Source organism: Narcine bancroftii, chromosome 12 (genome assembly GCF_036971445.1).
Source record: "Narcine bancroftii isolate sNarBan1 chromosome 12, sNarBan1.hap1, whole genome shotgun sequence".
NCBI lineage: Eukaryota > Metazoa > Chordata > Chondrichthyes > Torpediniformes > Narcinidae > Narcine > Narcine bancroftii.
In genome coordinates this window covers 55,663,689-55,689,909 of record NC_091480.1, presented here as the reverse complement: position 1 = coordinate 55,689,909, position 26,221 = coordinate 55,663,689, and the positions used below count along the sequence as shown (strand labels likewise).

At 41.1% G+C, this 26,221-nt stretch overlaps 1 protein-coding gene across 4 annotated transcripts in view; it reads right to left on the bottom strand.

Annotated features, from left to right (window-relative positions):
- Positions 1-26,221, bottom strand: part of lima1a (LIM domain and actin binding 1a) — a 115,177-nt gene that overhangs the window by 48,156 nt on the left and 40,800 nt on the right. The window contains exon 1 of one of the 4 annotated variants that reach the window (XM_069905921.1): positions 18,494-18,675. The exons of 1 other annotated variant lie outside the window; for it this stretch is intronic. The gene's annotated coding sequence lies outside the window, so the exon portion shown is untranslated. Of the gene's footprint in view, positions 1-12,097; positions 12,201-16,888; positions 16,910-18,493; positions 18,676-26,221 lie in introns of those variants that run through there. 2 more of the 4 variants (XM_069905922.1, XM_069905923.1) reach the window with 2 other exon arrangements.

Sequence of the window (26,221 nt, the reverse complement as noted above, 5' to 3'; positions counted from 1 at the left end):
CATTATTTTAATACTTAAAAAGCCTTCCCTTGTTGCTGTTACGAGTGATTTACTTTTGCTACTAGGCTGTTTTTAAAAAGTGACCAGTTTTCAGAAAAAAACGTTTATCCGAAATGGGTCCAGTCCCGACCATTTCGGATAATGTACTGTTTGTACTGTACATTAAGAGAATTGGGAAGACAAGTAGTGGTGGTGATAATAGTTAGGCTGAGTTGTTGGAGGTTGGGGTGGTGGGAGGTACAGGAGACTGGGGTATGTAGGAGAGGGGAAGAGGATCATCCACTGTTCAAACCTATGGTGGCTTGATGCTGAGCATAGTTCCCGGAGAAGGAGCTCTCCCTGCTCGGGGTGCCTTTTATCGTAAAAAGGCAGAAATGCTCTTCAGATTTCTTTCGGTTAGCAAAGTGGCGTAAAGGGAACTTTCGAAAAATGGGGGATACCTGTATTTATGGACATTTTTACATCATACGGTCATTGAACTTTAGAAAGTCCTACTTGTTCAGGCAGATTTGTAGTCAAACAGCATTGGCAATTCCTGAAATTTAAAGTGACCGTATCTCTCTCTATATATGGCAGTAGGCTTGTGTTCTGATTTTGCACAGGTACCCATCTACAGCCAGAATTAGGAAGTCCGTAGATCATCAACTCCAGGATACAGTGCACAAAGTTATGCACAGGGATTCCACTTAATTAGCATGTGAATGACTGGTCTTTAAAGCCAGCTCAAGTCCTTCACACTGAACCAAGAAAAGCTGGGTCTGTGCAGCTTTCAGACAGGAGCTGATGTGAGACACATCGACTCTGATACTACCTACCTTGGCAGGTAATACACATGAAAATGACCCCCCCCCCCCCCACACGCATTCATTGCGTTTATACAGGTAAGTGAAGTGGTTAAAAGGTGGATAATTCCCGTCTTTTAACGGCTGTGTAAAAAGGGACACTCATCTCTATGCTAAACAGGGAGCAGTACAGGAAAAACAGTGACGTGGTCTGCCTCACTGTTGAAAATTGGTCACATTTCCTTCTAAATATTTTACCACAGCAGCTGGCAATGTTGCAGCATATACAAGTAACAGAGTTTATGTCAGTCAGCTGCAGGTCTCCAGAAGAAAGCAAAAAAATTGGAGCAGGAGTCAGCCATCCACTCGTCAAGCCTGCTGCACCATTCAATAAGATCATGGCTGATCTGGCTATGGACTCCACTCCACTTACCTGTCTATTCCCCATAACCCTTAATTCTCCAACTATTGAAAAATCTGTCTTATAACAATATAACCATATAACTATTTACGGAGCGGAAAGAGGCCATGTCGGCCTTTCGAGTCCGCACCGGTTCACTAGAACAACTCCACTAACTCAAACCTCTCGCTCACCGCCAATAACCTTCCAACCCCCTCACCTCCATGCACACATCCAATGTTCTCTTAAATGACAGAAGGGACCCTGCGCAACTATCTCATTCGGAAGTTCATTCCTTTCTGCCACCACTCGCTGAATGAAAAGCCACCTCTAATATTTCTCCTAAATACATTTAATGATGCAGTCTCTACTGCTTCATCCTGATGTTGAACTCCATAAGCAATAATCCTGAGAGGCAGCATTAACGCAAGCTTAAGAAGTGGGGAGGAAAGGAGGAGGGAAACTAATGGAAAATTAAATGTTACAATTAAATATAGAAAGCATGGATCAATTGGATCATCTTGCAGGTTCAGCAGAGCAAGAGTTAAGTAAATTCAATTAAAGGAATAAGAAATATTACTGGGAACATTTAGCTTTTGACTACACCTATTTACTGGGATCATATCTGCAAATTTTAACATGTTGCTATTCCAGCAGTGAACCACAGGAAGCAAATTGTTCTCACATTTGGCTCACACAACAAAGAATTCAATTGGAAATGCAATTAAAGCTTACAAATTATTGTAATGAGATTTTCTTTCTTTGCAACTAGATAAAAGGTGAGAGGCTAACACATTCCTCAACCAAACTCATCTGCTCAGTTTGGTCAACTTGGCGAGTTGAAAAACAAACAAAAAGGGGCCATATTCACCTATATTCTTAAAAAAAATGTACCAAGTTCATGAGAACCCATGCATCATTTGGGCTTTGGGGGTTCAAGGTGATGCAATTTAGATTTTCTTTTTCCTATAATGAAGGTCCAAGCTGTCCTTCAACAGAATAGTTTCAGCTCACGTACAAAAAGAGCAAAAAAATACTCCAGTTCACTTGAAGACACCACATTTTAGGTTGCCATCTACATTGATAGGATTAGTAAAGAATAATCCAAACCTTCATGGCATAAAACATTTGTCCACCCACTGGAATGGAATAGTACCAAACCAATTGGGAAGGATTTGGTAACAGATTTCATTGAGATCCAAAAAGGCTCATGCGACGACCCAATGTCTCAATCTAAAGAAAATCTTAAATTACCATCTTCGAAAGAACTTGAAAAAAGGGTTCATGTTTTTAAAAAAAACACCAGTTCTGGAACAATGTATGATATATGATATTTGAACAGGAAAGCAGGTATGCAAACTTTCTTTTCCACAAATGTATGCTTCATTTCAGAATCAGAATTTATCGTCATGAACAAAACTTTTGAAGTTCAGTCAGTTTTGTGTTGAAACTCAGATTCTTTGAATTGTTGCTCAAAAGTAATTATGGAGTAGGCATCAGACTTCTCAAAACTCTTGAATTTCTTGCAGCTGTTTTCAGAGAATTGTTTCTTCATACAAATGATTTCCCTCTCTTCTGCATGAAGATTTCAACAAATCCAGGCAAGGGTTACACTAAGTAGCCATTTTCAAAGAGACAGCTGATTTTGTACATTTCCCATGGTAAAGAGAAAGCACCAAGAGCAGAACCTCTCTAACCAGAGGCTACTGCATTTCAAATTAATCAGCACTCTGCTTGGAAGCTACAAAAACATTCAAATTATTGAGAATCCCAAGAACTTTTATTCATTCAATTTTTTCTCCAATACACTCACTTTACAGGAGGAACTATATTTGGAGATGTACAGTACAGAAAAAAAGGGGCTCTTGAAACAATGTCACCAAACCAAAACCAAATATGCAAATTATAAACGTCATAAAACATCAATTGAATCTTGGTCAATTGGTTAACACGCCAGTGTTAAATGACGTCAAATCACACCAGGGATTGATGGCCTCTACCCCTACTCATATCCCTGGCATCAGCTGATGCTGACATGCCTATTAAACCAGTGGAAAAAAGGAAAACTTCCATCCATTCCATTCAAAGGTAAAACACTCCAATCCCCAGGGATGAGTCGTGTTCAGTGAAAAAGCAGTCAGTGGCCCAGTGGAAACAGCACAAACGGCCAATTAACTGGGATGCCAGTGGAAAAAGGGCTATTGCTATACAGAGGGCAGCAGTAGGTGGATAACAAATAGCTATTTTGTCAAGCTAGTCCATGGCAGTTCTCTCAAATTATCTAGTGTGGCCCGTTCCCCCTCCTCCATCCTCTCTACAGTCCAACAAGCTTCTATCCAAAATTCTTTTGAAAGTTCTCATCAATGATTTGCACCAGTTTATAACCTCCAATATGAACAAAGCTCCCCCCCATCCACCCCCCCCCCCCCCACACCTGTCCAACATCTTTTGTCTACCTTGAATCTGCCCCACTGCTAGGTCTTGAACACTTTGACAATGGTATAAAAGTTCAATTTACCTGCTGAAACCCATAACTTTGGCTTCTCTTTCAACCTTCCTCTGCTCCAAGAACAACAACTTCTGTTTCTCCACCTTGATATTGTAGTGGAAATCTCTCTTCTCCAAAATCATTAGTACTTAATACATTTTTAAAAAGACATGGTAACTTGAGCTAGGCATCATACTCTAATTGCAACCAAATCGATGTTATATAAAAAGGTTCAACTCCCTTTCTGCTCGCAGCTGTAACTGAAGTTTAATTGAAAATGGTTCCTGGTTTTTGTACTCACTTCCTCAAGTTATCAAGCCCAGGATCCACCACCCTCTCAATGGGTCCTGACACTTTCAAAGATTCGTATACACAAACTTTTTGTTCCTGCACATTCATTAGAAGTGTGCTATTTATTCTGCATTCTCTCATTTTGTTCCTTCAACCAAAGAACGAGGATTTCACACTGCTCTATTCAACTTCACCTGCCACATCTGTCCCTTTTATCCACTTGCAGTCCATTACTATTTTCCTCACTATTAGCTATATTTCCAAGTTTTGTATCATAAACACACACAAAGGTTTAGGCTTGCACCATAGCAGTGGTTGAGCAATGACTGAGCGAGGGTCATATCAATTCTACAACTTTGTGGCAGGATCTAGCTTGGTTACAATTAAACTGGTAACCCAGAGTGGCTTTCTTGGACGACGTAACCAAAAAAACAACAAACTGGCACTTGAATAATCTGCTCATGACCACACAAGCACTTTCTTTCAAATTCAAGCACTTTTGATTACTACACTGTTAAATTGTCTTTCTATGATGAGCTATCACAGATGAGAGGAGGCCCATTTTCTGTTCACAGTGTTCCACAATTTCATCAGGAGGAATGTAGCGGGAACATCAGGTCCTTGCACAAACTAATCCCAGGTGCTGGGAAATATTGCAATCAGACTGACCTCATAGCTGCAAGCAGTTTAGGAATTACCACAGGTGATCTTGCATTTTATACTAATAAAAAATCAGCAGAACTGCTTCATTTTGAAATGGGTTTGTACCATTGCAGATCAAAACCATTCCTCTCACCCAAAACAAAATCCTCATCAGATATCACTTTTCCTTGTTGGACACCTTACTCTTCCTTGCCTCACATCCACAAAGAGAAGCAGGAAGATGGTATACTGTACCATAGAAAGATGCACCAAAAAAACATGGCCGTGGCCTCCCCAATAGATTCCTACAGGCTTTCCTTCCCAAGCAGGCTCATGTTTTTATTATGCCTGCATAAACACTAGAGTTCCTTCAGTATAATTTCTGGTCAAACTAAGACAATTGAATAAATAACAGATGAAATTTAGATTTTCAGCACAGTCACAGGCCCTTTTGGCCCACAAGCCTGTGCCACCCAATTACACCCAAATGACCTACAAACCTGGTACGTTTTTGAAAAGTGGGAGAAAACCGGAGCAGCCAGGAAAAATCCCACACAGACACAGGGAGAATGTACAAACTCCTTACAGTCAGCATGGGATTCAAACCCTAGTCCCAATTGTTGGTGCCGTAACAGCGTTGCGCGAACCACTACACTAACCGTGCTGCCAAACAAGGTTGCCCAAAAGCAAATATCTGATCGGTTTCAGGCTTTAATTCAAATAGCACCAACTCCAGACTTTATGCACCACAAAAAGATCAGTCTCTGCTTCCATGGTAAAGAAAGTCTGCCCCACAGTACTGCTGCCACCTTGTGGAATACCAACCGTTTCAGTCCAGAGTAAATGAAACAAGATCATACAATAATTACTGTAAATGCACATTGATGGCAACAGAAAGAGATAGCACAGGATATGGTTTCACTGCTCACACCCTGCTGCATTATTTACTGGTAATACAGTTCCAAGGTACAAAGTCTCTCCCTCTTTTGAAGGAGTGATTGCCCATTTTGTAATAACTTGCAAAATGATCAAGCAAGTTAAATTTTGCAACAAATGACACCATAAAGATTTAAGGTTCACTGGCCTCTTGCTTTAATGGGGCAGTGTACACTACTGTAGCTGATGTAATGGCATTCTTGCTCAGGTCACTGCCATAGACAAAGTAACGTGAATAATACAAATGAAACGTTCAATCAAGGCAAAGAAAAACACAGCTTCACAATATAACCATGCACCATTTAAACAGAATCCTTTTATTTGGGGAGCAGGTCCATTGATGGCATAATTCTTTTAGTATACTCAATATTAATGGGAATGAATTTATCAAACTTAATGGGCAATTCGCGCAACACTGTGTTGTGACCAGGGTTTGAATCCTGCACTGTCTGGAAGGAGCTAGTACTTTCTCCCTGTGTCCATGTGGGTTCTTTCTTGGGAGGCTCTGGTTTCCTTCCATCATTCAAAATGTACTGGAGGTGTAGGTTAATAGGGCGGCATGGGCTCATGGGCCAAAATGGCCAGTTGTCATGCTGTATGTCTAAATTTAAAAATATTTAAATTTAAAATTTTAAAAAATTAATTTAATTTTAAAATTTAAAAGCAAGATGTCACTCCCAGGAGGGGGAAGTTTAAAAACCTTTTAACAGTTCTTGATGTCTCCATTAAGCACCAAAGTGTTAGATGGATAAAACTTGCAAAATTTCACTGGACAATGTAGATTTTGCTTCCTAAACACTTTTGAGTGTATTTTATAGATTTTGGGCTGCTGATCATGAAAATCACCTTAAAATTCTCCCATCATGTACCTTTTATTTAAAAAATATATATAAACCAATTTTTGTGATTTCCTGTCATATTTTGTCTACTTCAAGCAGACAAAAACATGTCATTGAAAATTCATTTCCTGCATTCGCACTCGTACTTCTTCCCGGCTGATCTTGGTGCCGTCAGTGACGAACTCGGTGAAAGGTTTCACCAGGACATTGTGACCACGGAAAAGCAATGTCAGGGCAACTGGAATCCGTCAGTGCTAGTCGACTATTGTTGGACACTGACACGATGCTGAGTACAAACGAAAATCAACAGCAAAACCTCGGTCAGTTGAACTATCGCAATGTGTCAGCATCGATATGCAATTAAACATGTTAAATTCAATAAAAGTTAATTTAATGTTTCTCTAACTTCCTACATGATAGAGGAAATCTGAAATTAACTTTGTGTTCAGCTTGAAGCATAATCCCCAATTTTTATTTCAGGAAGCAAACCTTTTGAAAACATTTCTTGCCCAGTGTCATGGAAACAGCTGCCTCAAAAATAACATTCTCCAGTAGTTGCATTTTTAATTGGTCCAAGTTTGCATTAACTCAGCTATTGGGCACACAAACTCACACCACCCATTCAGCAAGTCCTGGGCACTTGCAGCAATGCCCAAAGTGTGCAACAAAATGATTTTCTTACTGGTTTGATCACCTCTTTGGTGCTCAAAAAAATCTTACCATCAGAGCAAGTTCTTCAACATTTCCAAAGCAGGTAGATGTCCACTCATGAGCCAAATGGCCAATGTACAAACTATTCTTGCAAATAATCTGAAATGTCATTCATGATAATAGTTTCAAGCACAGAAATACTGGAAGAACTCAGCCGGTCTTTTAGCGTCCACAGGCGGTAAAGATACATTATCAATGTTTCAGGCCTGAACCCTTTCTCAAGGAATAAGTCAAGAATAGGAAGGTGTCAGAATAAAGACTGAAGAATAGCTGGGAGAGGAGTCCAGACCAATAAGAGGAAAGGTGAGAATTGATTTTTGGCTCCGTGAAAGGATACAGAGGGAAAAGGGAAGAGAGAGACAGAACTGGGGAAAAGGAGACAAGGGAAAGTTTAACAGAAATCGGGGACGTTGATGCTAATGCCATCCTGTTGGAGGGTGCCCAGATGGAAGATGAGGTGTTCCGCAATTTGCAGGTGGTCTTAATCTGGCAGTGCAGAAGACCATGGAAAGACATGTCAGCAAGGGAAAGAGACATTAAAATAAAGGCCTTGTGAATGGAGGTATCTGTGGAAGATCCCCAAGTACCAAGGAGCAGAGAAAGGATTCTTGGCATCCTGGATATCATTCCATCAATAAGATGTTATTGGCCATTCACTACATTGGTGCTTGTTGAAACTTGCACTGCATGAAAATTGTCTGCTGTTTCCTCTCATAACAGTAACAACACTAATTCATTGCTACATGAAGTGCTTTGAGACATTTCAAAAGGGATGCCCAAAGCCTTACACAAAAAACAGCAGTCTACTACAAAGGACCGCTACACATGACAACAGTTCACTGTGCTCTTGTTCCACTAAAGTAATTTCAGCTTGCTTCAAGCATCTACCTCCATTTATTGCTTCCTTCCATTGCCTGCTTTGCCTGCTGCAGCCATGTATCCCACATTCTAATCTTCGGCTGCCTTGCCACTTCAGAGTTTCAAGTTTAAAAAAAAAACCAAAATTACCACGTTCTTTACTCCCACCACACCGCCCCTCCATCAGAGGGATTGCTTCCTTGTTTAGCCACCCAGCTGCAACCTCTGGACTACCCCAGCACAGACCCCCTGGGGGCCACAACTCTCCAAAAGCATAGGAACATAGGAAGTAGGAACAGGAGTAGGCCAAAAATGGCCCATCGAGCCTGCTCCGCCATTCAGTAAGATCATGGCTGATCTAATTTATGACCTAACTCCACCTACCTGCCTTCTCCCATATCCCCTAATTCCTCTATCATGTAAAAATTTATCTAACTGAATTTTAAATGTTTAATGAAGCAGCCTCAACCACTTCCCTGGTTAGAGAATTCCAAACATTCACTACTCTCTGGGAAAAACTATTTTTCCTCATCTCTGTCCTAAATCTACTCCCCTGAATCTTGAGACTGTGTCCTCTAGTTTTAGTTTCCCCAGCCAGCTCAAAAAACCTTCCTACATCTATCCTATCCATACCCTTCATAATCCTATATGTTTCTATAAGATCTCCTCTCATTCTTCTGAACTCGAGCGAATACAATCCGACGATTTAATCTTTCATCATAAGTCAACCCCTTCATCCCAGGGATCAACCTAGTAAACCTCCTCTGGACCATCTCCAAAGCCACTATATCCTTCCTCAAATATGGAGACCAGAACTGGACACAGTACTCCAGGTGCGGTCTCACCAGTACTTTATACAGGTGCAACATTACCTCCCTACTCCTGAATTCAATTCCTCTAGTGATGAAGGCCAACATTCCATTTGCCTTCTTAATAACCTGCTGCACCTGCAACCTAACTTTTTGCGATTCATGCACAAGCACTCCCAAGTCCCTCTGCACAACAGCATGCTGTAGTTTTTCACCCTTTTAAATAATATTCAGCTCTTTTATTTTTCTTGCCAAAGTGGATAACCTCACACTTACTAACATTGTACTCCATCTGCCAGACCTTTGCCCACTCATCCAGCTTAACTATATCCCTCTGCAGACTCTCCACAACCTCATTACAATTTGCTCTTCCACTCAATTTGGTGTCATCCGCAAACTTGGCTACACCACATTTTGTCCCCTCCTCCAAGTCATCAATGTAAATGATGAACAGTTGTGGGCCTAGCACCGACCCCTGCGGCACCCCACTTACCACTCTCTGCCAACCTGAAAAACTCCCACTTATCCCGACTCTCTGCCTCCTGTCAGACAACCAATTTTCTCTCCGGCCAATACACTTCCCCGGACTCCACTTTCCTGTAACTTACTGATAAGTCTCTTGTGCGGCACCTTATCAAACGCTTTCTGGAAATCCAAATATACAACATCAACTTGTTCCCCTCTATCCACCGCACCCATTATATCCTCAAAGAATCCTAACAAGTTTGTCAAACAAGATCTTCCCTTTCTAAAACCATGCTGTGTCTGCCTGATTGAACCCTTACGTTCCAAAAGTTTCACTATTTCATCTTTAATGATGGCTTCAAGCATTTTTCCAACTACAGACGTCAAGCTAATTGGCCGATAGTTTCCAGTCTTCTGCCTACATCCCTTCTTAAAAAGTGGCATGACATTTGCTGTCTTCCAGTCTGCGGGACCTGCCCAGAATTCAAGGAATTTTGGTCTATGACCACCAATGCATCAACTATAACTTCTGCCATTTCCTTCAGAACCCTTGGATGCATATCATCAGGACCAGGTGATTTTTCTGGCTTTAGTCCCATTAGTTTCTCCATCACTACTTCCTTTGTAACAACTATTTTATCAAGGCCCTCCCCAACATTCGCATCCTTAACTCCGCACTTGGGCATGCTGGACGTGTCTTCCACCGTGAAGACTGACACAAAATATTTGTTCAATAATGCTGCATACACCTTTTTAATTAGTTTTCTTTTCACCTCGCATAACATATATTTTTTAAAATGTTGGTGGGAGAGAAGTACGAAAGAAACCAACTAAACTTGACTGCTTCACAGGGAAGGGGGCCCATAAACTTTGAGCAGAGTCCTGGGGAGGGGCATCAGTTGAGAATGACTGCTGTAGCATACAAGTGATGAGCTTTGTACTCAGTGCAATAATAACATCATGATACAGGGTGCGCAGCCTAGTCGGCTGCAGTGAATGAGATGACAGTGGCCTTGAACATGCACAAACACAAGTCACCTGCATACTTCAGCTCTACAACCAAGGGTTAGGTTTGATCTACGGGGTTAACAGGAAATTGCTCGAGTGGTGACGTTGAAGATTTAAAAATGATAAAGAATGATTTGCATTTATTTTCAAGTTCATTCCCAGTTTGTGCTCCAGAAATACTTTTGTTGTGAAGTCACTTTGACTGACAACTAATTAAAAAGGCATATGCAGCATTATTCAAATTGAAATCCAGGCACTCAGATCTGGCACAGTAAAGGTTCCATTATTGTCATTTTGCATATATGAAATTCTTTAACTTTTGTCAACCATAAGGCAGACAGAGAGTCACCAATTTGTCCAGCGAGCCTCGCAGAAACCTATAGCACCTGGTGTTCCTAGGTGGGCTTCCCTACAAGTACTGACTGTAATGTGCGTCAAAAGAACCAAAGACTTGTTGATCAAACCAAGGCTTTTATTAACTAAAAGACTGGAGCATATCGCAAGTAGATCGACCAGTCCAGAATGACCTGGTCTGGCTAGGAGCAATCCTTTAAGACCTGCCAGTAGGTGTGGCTACACTCTCAGCCAATCACAGTCATCCTACACTACCATCTGTACGTATACACATTGGTGATAGAATCTGTACTATCACATTGACCAGGCCTGAGCCTGCTTAGCTTTTGCGATCAGACAATCTCAGGTGAATTCAGGCTATTAGGTGCTGTTGGTATGTTGGCATGCAACCCATCAAGAGACGATGACTCATCTCAGGCCAGATTTGTGGCTTGCCAGACGCTGAAACTTTTGAGTGTTTGTCTCATCCTTTGCCTTAATTATTGTAAATTTCCCTGGTTATTTTTACACAATTGTTTAAATTCATTTAATAATTGCACACCACCTCAAGCTAATTTTCCTGTTTTTCTATTCAGCAATCAGGCCACTAGCAAATTGATCCAGAACTTAAATGAAGCTGCATCAGTCGCCACTGCTGTGGAAAAATCTTTCCACCAAGGTCTAGCCATCTGCACAGAGAACTTTCCCCTCTTTACTGAAACCCCCTGCTGCCAACAGCTGTTGGTTCAATAGGATCTCTGACATTCAAGATCCATGATGTCATTGTCTGCACAGCCAGTGTAATCATATTAAAAGATTGTCAGGAAAGGAACCTTGTACTTAGCCATCTTTAAATAGCACTTTGTATACGAGTTGTTGGGCATATAATTAGACCAGCCATTCTCAACAGGGGGTTGGGTGGTGGGGGACCCTACAACACTCCCCACCCCCTGGGGGTCGCAGTGCATTCGATTTCAATAAAAGTTTTGCTTTGTTTTTCACCTTGCGTAACAATTTTTTTAATGTTTATATAGTAGGGAGGAGAGAATTCTGGAAGAAACCAAAACTTGACTGGTTCACAGGCAAGGGGACCCAAAAACTTTGAGCACAGTCCTAAGGGGGCCAGAGTCCAAGGCTGAGAAGACCACAAGACCTATGAGCAGAAATAGGCTATTCAGCCCATCGAGTCTGCCGATTAAGAATAGAAGCCAAAGTAAATTGGAGTCAAGTCCAAGATATTTTATGAATGTTACTTTTAAGGGCTCAGTATTTATGACAGCATTACCAATAAAACTTGCACTAAAATTTGCACTAAAACAAACAAAAATTTGTTTTACTGATATTTTACAGAAACAATTGAACACCCAAAATTCATGCCAGTTCAAGCAACTTTAACAGTATTGGACAGGGGATACAAAAGATCACAGCCTGAGAAACTCAGGACCACCAAAAGCATTTTTGAGGATTTCAGCTCCAAGACATGTAAACAAACAGAAAATAACAAAGACTGAAACAGGAAAAATGCACATCAATACCTGCTACTTTCACATTGGACCTTCCATCGCTTTACCCATCTTCTTTCCAACCTCCCCTTCTTTGCCCCCTGAATTCTGACTAAAATTTCATCTTTGTCAACGAATTACACCAAAAACTGCTCCCTGCTTGTTAGAGATGTTACCTCATCTGACTGTGTGTAATGCTCTAAGTCTCAAGTAAACAATTTTGTTTTTTTAAAAAAAGCAAAGCTGTTGATTTCCTCCTCATTAAGCAGCTAGTGGACTGCCCAGGGAAAGCAGCCAACACATTCACAACTTGCTTCAAGTCTTAAGCAGGAAAGATGCTCAGTTTGACAGTAGGAAGCCCTTGGTGACTTCCAATGTTACTCAATGTTGTTTGCATACACCCACTACAGACTGTAGGCTTCAAGCAGAGTCAAGGCTGCCCCAGGTCTGAATTGGTAGAGTTCCATCTTCCTCACTCATTTCTGCAATTCTGCATTTTTCTATCCTTGAAAGTTTTGTAATCTTCTGTCCTTGAAAGTATTTATCCAATTGTCTTTCAAATCTTACTATTCAAAATGTTTCCAAAACCTCTTATCAAGATGTGTGTTACAAATCTCAACCACTAATTGCTAAAAACCTTTTATTCATATCATCTTTTAGTTAAACTAGAATGGTTGGGGGGAGGGAACAAAATAGTACAGAGCAGTAAGGAGAAGGTTAGAATGCAAACAAAGAAAGTTTTTGAATATGGATAGGCAGGTGATAGAGAAGGGAAATGCTCTGGAAGAAGATGAAGGGCAATTGGCAGGAAGAGTAAATAATGTTGTTATTAAAGATGAGGGAAAACAGGGATTAAAAATTGGGAAATCTCTGAAATTCATATATTTTAATGCCAGGAGTATTGTAAAAAAGGTGGATGAGCTGAAAGTGTGGATTGATACTTGGAAGTATGATGTGGTAGCGATTAGTGAGACATGGTTGCAGGAGGGATGTGATTGGCAACTGAATATCCCTGGGTTTCGTTGTTTTAGGTGTGATAGAGTCGGAGGGGCAAGAGGAGGTGGGGTTGCATTGCTTGTCAAGGAAAATATTACAGCGGTGCCTAGGAAGGATAGATTAGAGGGCACATCCACGGAGGCTATTTGGGTGGAACTGAGGAGTAGGAAAGGAGAGGTTACACTTGTAGGGGTGTATTATAGACCACCCGGAGGGGACCGAAACCTAGAGGAGCAAATCTGTAGGGAGAGAGTAGATATTTGTGATAAGCACAGGTTGTAATTATGGGAGATTTTAATTTTCCACATATAGATTGGGAAACACATTCTGTGAAAGGACTGGATGGGTTAGAGTTTGTGAAATGTGTGCAAGATAGTTTTTTACAACAATATGTAGAGGTGCCGACCAGAGAAGGAGCAGTGTTAGATCTACTGTTGGCAAATGGGATGGATCAAGTGACGGAGGTTAGTGTTGGCGAGCACTTCGGGTCCAGTGATCATAATGCCATCAGCTTCAATGTCATTATGGAAAGAGAGAAGTCAGGGCCAAGGGTTGAGGTTTTTGATTGGGGAAAAGCTAGATTTGAGGAGATGCGAAAGGACTTGCAGGGTGTGCATTGGGACAATTTGTTTTATGGGCAGGATGTAGTAGAGAGATGGAAGTCTTTTAAAGATCAGATTTTGAGAGCGCAAAAGCTTTATGTTCCTGTTAGGTTAAAAGGAGGGGCAAAAGGTTTGAGAGAGCCGTGGTTTTCAAGGAATATTGGAAACTTGGTTCGAAGAAAAAGGGAGGCGTACATTAGATATAAGAAGCATGGAGTTAAGGAGATGTTTGAAAGATACATTGAATGTAAGAGGAATCTTAAGAGAGGAATTAGGAAAGCTAAAAGAAGGTACGAGGAAACTATGGCAAGCAGGGTGAAAACTAATCCAAAAGAGTTCTACAAATATGTTAATGGTAAAAGGAAAGCTAGAGACAAAATTGGTCCCTTAGAAAATCAGAGCGGAAAACTGTGTGTGGAGCCTAGAGAAATGGGGGAGATATTGAACAGTTTCTTTTCTTCGGTATTCACTAAGGAGAAGGATATTGGGAGATATGAGATAAAAAAAAGCAAATTGGGTAAATATGGGGAATATAGAGATTACAAAAGGTGTAGTTTTAGGGCTTTTGAAGAATATAAAGGTGGATAAGTCTCCGGGACCAGACGGGATCTTCCCCAGGACATTGAGAGAAGTGAAGGAGGAAATAGCAGAGGCTCTGGCGGTAGTTTTCCAAATGTCATTAGATATGGGGATAGTGCCGGAGGATTGGCGCATTGCGCATGTGGTTCCGTTATTTAAAAAGGGTTCAAGGAGGAAGCCTGGCAACTATCGGGCTGTAAGTTTGACGTCTGTGGTAGGTAAATTAATGGAGAAAATTCTTAGAGATAGTACTTATAAACATCTGGATAGACAGGGTCTGATCAGGAGCACTCAACATGGATTTGTGCGAGGAAGGTCATGTTTGACCAATCTGATTGAATTTTTTGAAGAGGTGACTAGGAATGTGGATGAGGGTAGTGCAGTGGATGTTGTCTATATGGACTTCAGTAAGGCCTTCGATAAGGTACCACATGGAAGGTTAGTTAGGAAGGTGCAGTCTTTAGGTATAAATTTTAAGATAGTCAAATGGATTGAACATTGGCTGAAAGGGAGAGGCCAGAGAGTGGTAGTGGATAATTGTCTGTCAGGTTGGAGGCCAGTGACCAGTGGTGTGCCTCAAGGATCTGTATTGGGCCCATTGTTGTTCGTTATATACATTAATGATCTAGATGATGGGGTGGTGAATTGGATTAGTAAATATGCAGACGATACTAAGATAGGTGGAATGGTGGATAATGAAGAAGTTTTTCAAGGATTGCAGAGGGATTTGGGCTGCTTAGAAAAGTGGGCTGAAAAATGGCAGATGGAATTTAATGCTGATAAGTGTGAGGTGCTTCATTTTGGTAAGAAGAATCAGAATAGGACATACGTGGTAAATGGGAGAGCATTGATGAATACAGAAGAGTAGAAAGATTTAGGAGTAATGGTACATCGTTCCCTGAAGGTAGAAACTCACGTGAATAGGGTGGTGAAGAAGGCTTTTAGTATGCTGGCCTTTATCAATCATTGCATGGAATATAGGAGTTGGGAGGTGATGTTGAGATTGTATAAGACGTTGGTGCGGCCTAATTTGGAGTTCTGTGTGCAGTTCTGGTCGCCTAATTATAGGAAGGATATAAACAGAGTGGAGAGAGTGCAGAGAAGGTTTACCAGAATGTTACCTGGGTTTAAGCATCTAGAGTATAGGGAGAGATTGGACAGATTAGGTCTTTATTCTTTGGAGCGTAGAAGGTTGAGAGGGGATTTGATAGAAGTATTTAAGATTATGAAAGGGATAGACAGAGTGGATGTGGATAGACTATTTCCGTTAAGAGGAGGAAAGATTAAAACAAGAGGACATGAGTTAAGAATTAAGGGGCAGAGGTTTAGAGGTAACATGAGGGGGAACTTCTTTACTCAGAGAGTGGTAGCCGTGTGGAATGATCTTCCGGGAGAAATAGTGGCGGCGGAGTCAATTGTATTATTTAAGAAAAGGTTGGACAGGTATATGGATGAGAAGAAGATGGAGGGTTATGGGCATTGTGCAGGGAGGTGGGACTAGAGAGGGGTGTTTGGTTCGGTGCGGACTAGAAGGGCCTAATGGCCTGTTTCCGTGCTGTAATTGTTATGATATGTTATCTCTGGTTTCCGACCTTCCAGCCATCAGAACTCTCTCACTTTGCCCCAATGACTCTTCAAACCATGTTTTCTCTACTCCAGAAGTTATCATCCCTTTCCAATCTTATTTAGAATGGAATTTCAAGTGATTTTGGGAAGTCCACATATACATCAACATCTACCACAACACCTTTATTATTTAGTTTTATTGTGGCCTATATGACACTGACTACTAGTGGCCATTACAATCCCATTCTTCTCCACATCTTAAGCAAAGGAGTGACGTGCAAGGGTTCAGACTCCTGAAATTCATTCACAAACAGTAAGTGCACTTCAGAGAGATACTTGATTGGTTATAAAGTACATGGGGGGGGGGGGGGGGGTGGGGGGCGGGGGGTCTGTAGTGTGAACAGTAAATGGCTTAAAAAATTGAGAAATTGGAATATTCTCAACAGGTGCCAAAAACCAGCAAAATTAACAGGCTTTCAGCACAAGAATAAAGGTTGTGAAGCAGAGAACATGCAAATCAACTGCTTGACAAACCAGTCGTCAACAAAATGCAGGCACAAAAACACACAGAAGTACCAGTTACTGGGCACCACTGTAGCTTTTGCTGACACACACACACAAAAAAAAACAACAGTCACAGGTATTCTGGACAGAAGAGTGGGTTTTCAAAGCATCAAGGTTTTCTAGAAACTGAATGCACTATCCTGACAGAAGGTTGGTGACTTAAGAAGGCAATATGCATCAGTTAAGTGCTCTATGATCCATACAATATCAGATTCCTCTCTTCCCCAAGTATTCTGCATGGAAGTCAGTGACCACTGGTATCCTGCAGGAATCGGTTCCGTGACTCCTCCTGTTTGTGATTTTCATAAATGACCTGGATGAGGATGTGTTCATTCCTTTTTGTGGCAACAATTGGTCCACAAGGAACATTACTTTGGCTCTTTACAGTTTAACTACATGGTGTAAATGTTTCCATCGACTTTACTGAGCTTTTGGTGGAGAGTAAATTGTGCTTTAGCAAAGTGCTGTCGATGGTAGAGCAATTATTATGTTCAAAAAAAAGTCTTGCACTGCTTACCTGTAGTTTCTCTTCAAAATTTCTGCTTTATTTTTGCACTACCTGTTGCCTGGATAGCACACAAAACAATTTCCCCTTATCACTTGACAAACAATGACTTCAAATGCAAACTAGTTCAGCAAAAGAAAAATTCAAACATGCAAGTGTATTATATCCAGTCAGAGGTTTCCTGGTAGAGAGTGGCATAATCTTAACGGCATCTGATTTGCATGTATTAGCTTTCACTTCACTTATGGTAAGGCGGGCAGTGTTGCTCAGACGGAGGCGCGTCACTCAGCCTACTCATGCTCAATGGCTACTTGATGTCACATCATGGTTAAACTTAGAGAAAATTCGATGTTCAATTTTGGGTTTGAATTTTCAAATACTGTGGGGTTCCTTTTTGAATTTTTCCATAATCTTTGATTTCATATGAATTTAGAGGTCTTGACTAATAAGATATTTTATTACTTTGATAAGAAGTTCTTTATTCCTCTTTTTGCCAAAGAACTTCTTTCTTTGTAGTGTGTTTAGTTTTTTTAAATATATAATATAATATTAGTATATAATCTGTCATTTGAGAATGTGGGGTACCTTGGATGTCATAGCTATGATTTAAACTAATGCATGTATTTTTTTTTTCCTTTTTTTGACTTTTAGCATGCATCCTTACACATTGCATTTTTCAAAGTGGAATTTCAATAAAAAACTTGAAAAGAAAGAAGATTCCTGGATGGCTTATTTGATGCTTCTGCATGAAGTGGTGGCCACTGTGAAAGTAAATCCACATACAAGAATGAAAGGATATCAAAACATATTAGATACATTCACAGTATTTCCTGTTGGACCAGATGGAGCTGACAAAATGGCCCCTTGATTACAACATTGGTTTCGCTTTCATCTCCAGGTATCAACTTGAAATTTCCTTTACAAGAATGGAAACATTCTCCAATGGATACATACGTAAAATGTGCCACTCCAACAAGTCTGTGCCCTTGCAAGAAATTAAAATGCATCTTAGCAACACTCTTGTTAATGGTTTCAAAATAATCACGAACAATTGCAGAATGAAAACAAAATAATCAGCATAACTGGCACAGTTAGCGCGACACTGTTACAGCGTCAGCGATTGGGACCGGGATTCTAATCCCACGCCGTTTGTAAGGAGCTTGTATGTTCTCCCCGTGCCTGTGTGGGTTTTCCTCGGGGACTCCAGTTTCCTCCCACCTTTCAAAACGTACCAGGGGTTGGGCAGCACGCACTCATAGCCGAAAAGGCCTGTTACCATGCTGTATGTCAAAATTTAAAAAATTTAATAAGCATTTGATCAGTTATAATTTGCAATGGGCAATACAACTTTAAAACAATGTAAGACAATACAATTAAAACATTTTTATTGAGTCCAATCATTTTCCAGATCTGAACAAACAGATGACAAGAGCAGCCCTGAATAGTCAAAGTTCCAAGAAGCAGCACCCTGTTCATGAGCAAAAATATTACGTACCCATTGACAGCACTAAAAATTATTTGCACTTTCAAAGGGCTAAAATAAAAGTCAGCCTGCATAAATTCCAAATGTATTCAATGCATCAGAAAGATAGGAAGATTTTAAACAGGAAGTGCTACCTTTCAAATCACAAGGTCCAAACAGCAGAAGGAAGAGACCACCAAAATCCCATCGTCACTCCAGCCCTCTCCTGGGGTAAAGGTAAAGATATGTGTGGAGAGCTGGTGGTTGACCTTCCCAGTAACTTCTACTGTTGCTCAACATCAAATTTTGTCGATAATACTCCTGTGAATCATATTTGCATATTTCACTGCAAGATTCAAGTGTGAAGTGCTGTGGAATGAGGACTTGCCTCTCGATATTAACCACGCCTCAAATGATAATATACTCACTTATATCAGATGGTTGTGGGTTCAGTCACTTTCTTATTTCTAGCCTCGTGCCAACACACAGACGAGATATCCAACCAAGGACTTGTTGCTTTTCTCACATGGATATAGAAAATTCCATGGCATTATTTCAAGAGTGTTAGCCCCAACTGTCCTGGAAAATACTGGTTCCTCAATCAACACCACATATCACAACACCAATCACCTGACCAATGTTTTTTTTAATTTTGCTATACATAAATTGGTAATGTTTCCTGCAGTACAAAATTATTCATCAATAAAGCACATTAGAAATAAAGTTACCCAAGGCACTTTGCGATTGCTAGAGGAATTACAATCATATACCTCACAATGCAGAAGCTGGCCAGAAGGTGGAGAAATTACATCAATCCCATTTCCTCACTCATTTCCCTGCAATCTATTTTCTCTCACCCCCGCCAGTGGGCTGATAACGCCTCAAACCGTGCATCTTGGCGCTTCACAGTTTGGCGGGCAGCAACCTCCTTTGAAGAAGACCGCAGAGCCCACCTCACTGACAAAAGGCAAAGGAGGAAAAACCCAACACCCAACCCCAACCAACCAATTTTCCCTTGCAACCGCTGCAATCGTGTTTGCCTGTCCCGCATCGGACTTGTCAGCCACAAACGAGTCTGCAGCTGACGTGGACTTTTTACCCCCTCCATAAATCTTCGTCCGCGAAGCCAAGCCAAAGAAGATTTTCTCTCATACCTATCAATTTCATCTTGACTCTTTCATCAGTCCCCACACTTACAATGATTAATTAAACCATGTGGGGAAAATCCACGAGGTCTCAGGGAGAACTCCACACACAGCACCATCAGGATTAAACCTGGGTCACTGGAGCAGTGTATTGTGCTGACCAATTTATCACTCAAGCTGGATGTGTGCAAAAGGTCAAAGAGAGAATGACAGGTGAAATTTTGGTTTTATTTTAGTGAGAAAAACGTTTAGTGAGAACAGCGAGTTAAGAGGTGTCAATACTGGTTAAGCATTTTCTTTACTGCCCAGCCAATCCCATTCATTGGAGCAGGGCGTCAGTTCTGCTCAATTGCTCTTGGACTTGAACCTCTGGACTGTTTACACGGCTCACAAACTTGTCTGAACATGTGCTGATCAACGCACAAGAGAATGAAGAGGAGGCTTCAACCTGAATATACCCAACCTGTTCAGGAAGAAATGGTTAGCGTGACGCTATTACAACACCAGTAATCTGGGTTTCATTCTGGCACTGTAAGGAGTTTGTACGTTCTCCCAATGACCTGCATGGGTTTTTCCCAGGGCGTGCCAGTTTCCTCCCACCCTTTAAAACGTACGGGGTTTGGGTTAATTGGGCAGCACGGGTTTCAATGACGAGAATAAACTTGTACAGTGTTCCAAATTTTTTTTTTTTTTTTTAAAACTAAAAATCAAAGCAAGTGATTTCACAGAAGCACAGAACTGTCTTTTGAAAACTAATGCCTTGGCTTGGATTCAGAACAAAAACTGACTCAGCAGCCTGCATTATACCTTGCAGGCCTGTTGCTAAACCAATTGTACATATAAATTAGAATCAATCTCCAGATGGAAGATATGATAAGAATGCCAGACATTCTGCAATCTGCAAAGCATTACAGGTGACTGTGAATATCACAAATCCAAAAAGTTGTTTCTGCTGACATCAACCAGCTCTAAACAACCTTAATTCACAAAGAGGTCTTTTGCTGGGTACTTTAAAATTTGGAGTGAAACATGAAAGTCTGCAAATGCTGTGATTGTAGTAAAAACACACCGAAATGCTGGAGGAGCTCAACTGGTCTCACAGCTTCTGTAAGAGGTAAAGATACATTACTGACGATTCGTGCCCGAGCCCTTCTTCAAGGAAGAAGCAAAGAACAGGAAGGTGTCAGAATAAAGACTGATGGGGGAAGCATCCACACTAACCACAGGCATTGGATATGATAAATAGGAGAAATGAGAATTGATTTTCGCTCCGTGGAAGGAGACACAGGAACCCCCCCCCCCCTCAAACACACTCAGACAGGGGAAAAGGTAACAGGGAAGGGAGTGGGGGGTGAAGTGGGGGTCTAATGGAAACCAGAGAAGCCAAATGTTAATGCCATCCAGTTGGAGGGCACCCAAAACGGAAGATGAGGTGTTGTTCCTCCAATTTGCGGGTGCTCTCGTTTGGCAGTACATGAGTCATGGACAGACATGTCAGCAAGAGAATAGGATGGGGAATTGAAATGGGTAGCCACTAGGAGAGCCACGCTATTGTGGCGGACAGGGCCGAGATGCTCAACAAAGTGATCTCTCAGTCTCTGATGTAGCAGTGACCATATTTGGTTTAAAATTGGGTTCAAAGGTGAACAAAGAAGTTGGAGGGGCTCAGCAGGTCAGGCAGCATCCATGGAGAGAAGTGGACTGTCAATGTGTTGGGTTGGAATCCTTTGTTAATTAAGGGCACCAAACCGAAACATGGGCAGTGAATTTCAAACCATGGATGCTGTCTGAGCTCCATGTCCTTCCAACCTCAGCAGTTTGTGCACTTGTAGCTGGAGACCAACTTGTTCATTCTCCAACTCATGGAGTAGTTTCTGATACTGAGAGACTCTTGGAAAATCCTGTAAGATGGCCAATAAAAGTGACAGCCCAAGAATTCATTTACAAGAAATACACAATATTAAAGTGACACATGTTAGGTCTGCTTTGTTCATGAATGAGTGAGACAAACACCAGGCTGAGTCGAAATCAGGGTTCTTTGTTCTTTATTACCGGATTGTAACACTTGCGACCAACCATGTTAGTCGGAGAATGCATTCTGCCGTTATCAGCAAAATGGTGATTTTTTATACCCTTGGATATGTGCTTAGAACATCATCATATCATTACTTGTCCAATGACTAAAACTGTTGCTATCCTTTCCCTGCTAGCTTCCTGCCTCTCAATCCATCAATGTCTCTCTTATCTTGTAAGTACAAGGATGCATTCACATCTTGTTACAGCCCTGCACATTCCCATCTCATGATGTTTTACCTAACAGGAGTACAAGGACACCTCCCCTTCTTGTTACAGCCCTGTACAGGGTAACTCCCTACACATTCCCATCTCATGATGTTTTACCTTACACACAGGAGCTGAAAACATTTGACAATGTGAAAACAGCTGTGAACAGTAAAGAGGCAAATAAGAAACAGTCACATCTGACATCACCTGAGAATGCATTTCATAAAAATAAAGGAAGCGTACACCAGATTTACCATATTATTGACAGATTTGATGTAAAGGCACATGCAACATGTTGTCACTCAAAAGGACAATAAAGTCCAAAATCTGGTGCGAAAACTATTGAAAATGTTGGAAGCCTTGGAAATGAAAGACTCACTATATAATTCCTTTCATTATGTTTGCAATGGCCCATGTGCACCAGTTCACTCCAAAAGAAAATGCAACAGGTGGGAGAGTGGATATTCATACAATGGGTCAATGCTCACACAGGTTAGCAGATGGGAAACAGTGCACCACACAAACAAAAGCTCAGTCAAGCAATTCAGGTAATGAGCCACACACAACCCCTATGCTCGATAGCAGCACGGTAACCCAACATTTGGAAGATGAAGAGGAAAACTGAAACCAAGGCAAGGAAAACTAACCAAAAAAAAGGTTAGGAGGGTGAAATACGACAATAAATAGTAACTGAAGGGCTCCAGTTGTTCGAGAGTTCAGCATCACCACCTTTTCAATGGCAATTATCGACAGTGTTAATAAAAGAAACTCAGCATGCTATATAGACATTCTAAATGCAATACAAGGTACAAAAGAACTTTTTATTAAAACAAGTTTATTTTCCATGCACTTACAGCCACTATCCACACATGTATCCAAAATGAAAATAAAAGCTCACTAATGTTGGATTAGAAATGGCTCAAGTGACTAAACCAACATAAATATTTAAGCAAACCCTCTATTAGGTTTCCAGCTTTGGGTGAACTAACCAAAGTCAACCAATGGTGGGGAAATGCAAAATGTCTAAGTGCCCTTGGACAGTGGAATGAGAAATTCTGCACTCAAGCCATTCATCAACCCTTGGGAGACCTGGCAATCACGACCCATCTCCGATTAAAATCAGTCTTTGGGGTGAGGAGGGAAAAACAACTTGCCTTTCTAAAACATTCCAAATCCAGTTAACCTTGATGTCTTACAGAGCAATATTTCATGTCCAAATAGCACTTGGAAACAGACCAAGATCACCCAAGTCTCCTCACTCTCTGGCTACAACCATCTCATTAATTGGAGGTTACATCTAGTACCAGAGGTGTTAAAGTGTGCACCAAACTCAAATGAAAAAAATCAAAACAAGCAGATCAACTACGGGCAGACGCTGCTATACGCTACTTCAATCAACACAAAATTCAGTTACCACAGATTTTGATTTTTTTTTAATAGGAAATTGTATGAGAAAAAAAAAATCAAAATCTGTGTAGTCAACTTTGGAGAAATTTTTCTAAGAAATAGTTTAGTTATGATGAAATTATGAAATAAATGAAAAATATCACAATTATTTTTATTAACCTTAACAGTTTTGGCATTATATGCAGCTAAAAGTTGTTTTTAAAAACATATTTTTATGTCTTGATGGACGATCTGAAAGGACAGGGATTCAGTGTAATTATTCCCATTCATTCTATTAATCACTTAACTCAAGTAAAAAATGGGATGAATAAATCACATAAAGCGGGATTTGCCTGTATTTAAAACTAAATCGAAAACAGATTTCTGTCTGGCAACCACACACAACATACAAAGCACAAAGTGACCCAACAAATTTCCTCACTTCATCCTGTTAATTTAATGAGCAATTCTATAGTTAAAACCTCCCCGACAGAAACTTCTAGAGCAGAGCGGTGATGAAATAGCAAGGTGCAATAGACACTTAAAAGCATTGTGATGGTAATTAAAATTCATGTCCAACATCAGTCTAGGGAAAGAGGACAGTTTGAATGCACAACTGCACTTTTCATAGGAGAACAGCCCCCCACCAAATAAAAAGAGCAGAAGCCCACTCTAGTGCTTGGTGTAAGTTTCAAACTGAGGTGTGGGGTAAACATTTGTTGAATGCAACTTATTTTGCATTATTCCTTCATGGGGCTCGAAAAGAGGGGTAAAAGTGAGAACCCTGCTGCAGTTCACAAGTAGCAAAAGGGAAAATTCAGAGCCCCAGTCCTATTTGCTACCATCTCCACATAAAGGCATCACGAAGATGCAATACAATTATCCTCTATCTGAAACTAGAGTTTTTCAATGAAACTTTTCATAAGCCAAAATGGCCTAAAGCAAAGCAGCAATTACCATCAACTTATATGGGAAATTTTTTTGAGCCTTCCCAGACCCACTGCCCTGTGCTCTTCCGACAGCCTGCTAGGAGTTCCCACACCGATCCCACTGCCCTGCTGAACGCTATTTTTGTTTTTCTTTTTTTTGTAAAAGTGAAAATCCTCTTCAGATTTCTTTCGGTTAGCGAAAAAAGGTAGTAACGTTGGTCTTTCATAAAAATGAAGTGGCATAGAGCAAACTTTTGAAAGGCAGGGGATACCTGTACTAAGAATCAAGAACATGCTGCCTAATCATGGAGTCTATCCAAAAGCTGTTTGCAAAGCAATTGGCAGGTCCATAGCTCATGCCATGAATCTGAAGAAAACTTGAGGATGTGATAAAAAGGCAACAGAATTGCATACTGTGAAAGACAACTAAAGCAGGGCAGGAGAAACAAAGAGCAGTGGACCAAAAAGTCAATTCCAGCTTTTAAATAAACTCATTTATATCAAATATTCTGCATCAAAGAGACAGCTAAAGTCATTAAAGCCAGTGTCACAGGAAGGAACTCGTGGAATATCACCTTGTTAGCAAGTTCCACAGCTTGATGCTGTGCCACTTCACTTGCTTCATACACAGTGTAATATTAAGTCCATGTAATAAAGATTTTATACCCAAAATCGAGCATCATTTCTGTTTAACTTTACATTTTGTTTTATATCAGGAAAGATGGCAGCACTGCCGCTGGTGCGGAGATGCAGGATCCAGCCTACTGTCGTCGGCTCCGCATGGGCATTGAATAGCCTGTTGAGGGAGCCAACGTGGGTCTTTTTTTAAAATTTGAAATCCTGCGACTGCAGGTCTCTGCCCAAGATGGCAGCGCTTATTAATCGGCAGCAGCCACGAGGGGCTGCATACTCTGGGGAAGCAGGGCACCGGAGGATGGGAAGATTCCCCCCCCCCCCCCCCCCCGTCTGAGAGGGAGAAGCAGAGGGGATGACCCACAGGGACAGTGACCATGGCGGCAGACCAGTGAGGGGCCTCTGTGGCTGAGGGACCGTGCATGCAGCGGGCTGCTGGTGACTCAAGGGAGACTCACGCCAGACTGCGGACTGCTGGAGACTGGCTCAAACTGGCTGGAGGGGTTAAGGCTATAGTTTGAGTTAGAAATAAAATTAGTGTTTTAAAATTAAACACCGTCTGGTTCATTGTCTACTGCTGCTCGTTACATGTGGTTCGTAACTGTCCGGCTGTAAGACGTGCTTAAGCAAATCTCTCTGATGGCGAATCTGTCTGCCTCGCAACAGGGAAAAAGAAATTTCATGTAATATAACTGTTTTATTATTATGACAATAAATTGAATCTTGTTTAGCTCAGAACTCAATCTTATTTCTTAGAAAGGGGCTGTTCAGCACACCACTGTGATGCTGTGTGCATAATTCTCAAGGATGAAGTGCTTTGACCAAGCATTGATATTGGACATAATTCACCACTTTTTCTGTGCTGTTCAATCTTCACAAAAATTTACAAATATGTGCTTCAAGGCTGCAGCAGAACTTTACTTTGCAACCACTTTCATAGGAAATCCTCGATACAAAATGTTACAGATTACATTTCATGTAGTTGTACAAAAAATTTGAAACATCAGTTCTCAATAAAAAAAAAATCACAGCACTATTTCTTCTACTTTCAAAAAATATCTGAAAAAATCAGCCAGAGAATTAAGCACACTAAGCCTTTTCACATTGGCAACCCATGAAATTGACATGTGAATGACTGGCTTTGAAATACTGGTAGGGCCACTCACACTGGACCGAGAAAAACCAGTCCCATGCGCCCTTTTACATTACCAACCCTATAATCGCAGAGTTAACAGGAACCCAACCTCCAGTGGTGACATCCTGAGTAAATGCTTTGTTCTATAAGGAAACACAATTGAAGGCACTTTCAAGCAGGGAAAACACCAGCCTGTAAAGGCAGAGGTTCTTCGCCCTTGTGCCTAAAGACGTATCTTTCTGAATGCGCTGTGGCCAGCTCCGAGGCGCCGAATCCAACCCTTCTCAGGAAGGATAATCAGCGGAGCGCTGCGCTCCACCACCAGACCTGAATGTATAGCCGCTGCAAGCGGGTGGTTGGGGGTGGGCTGAT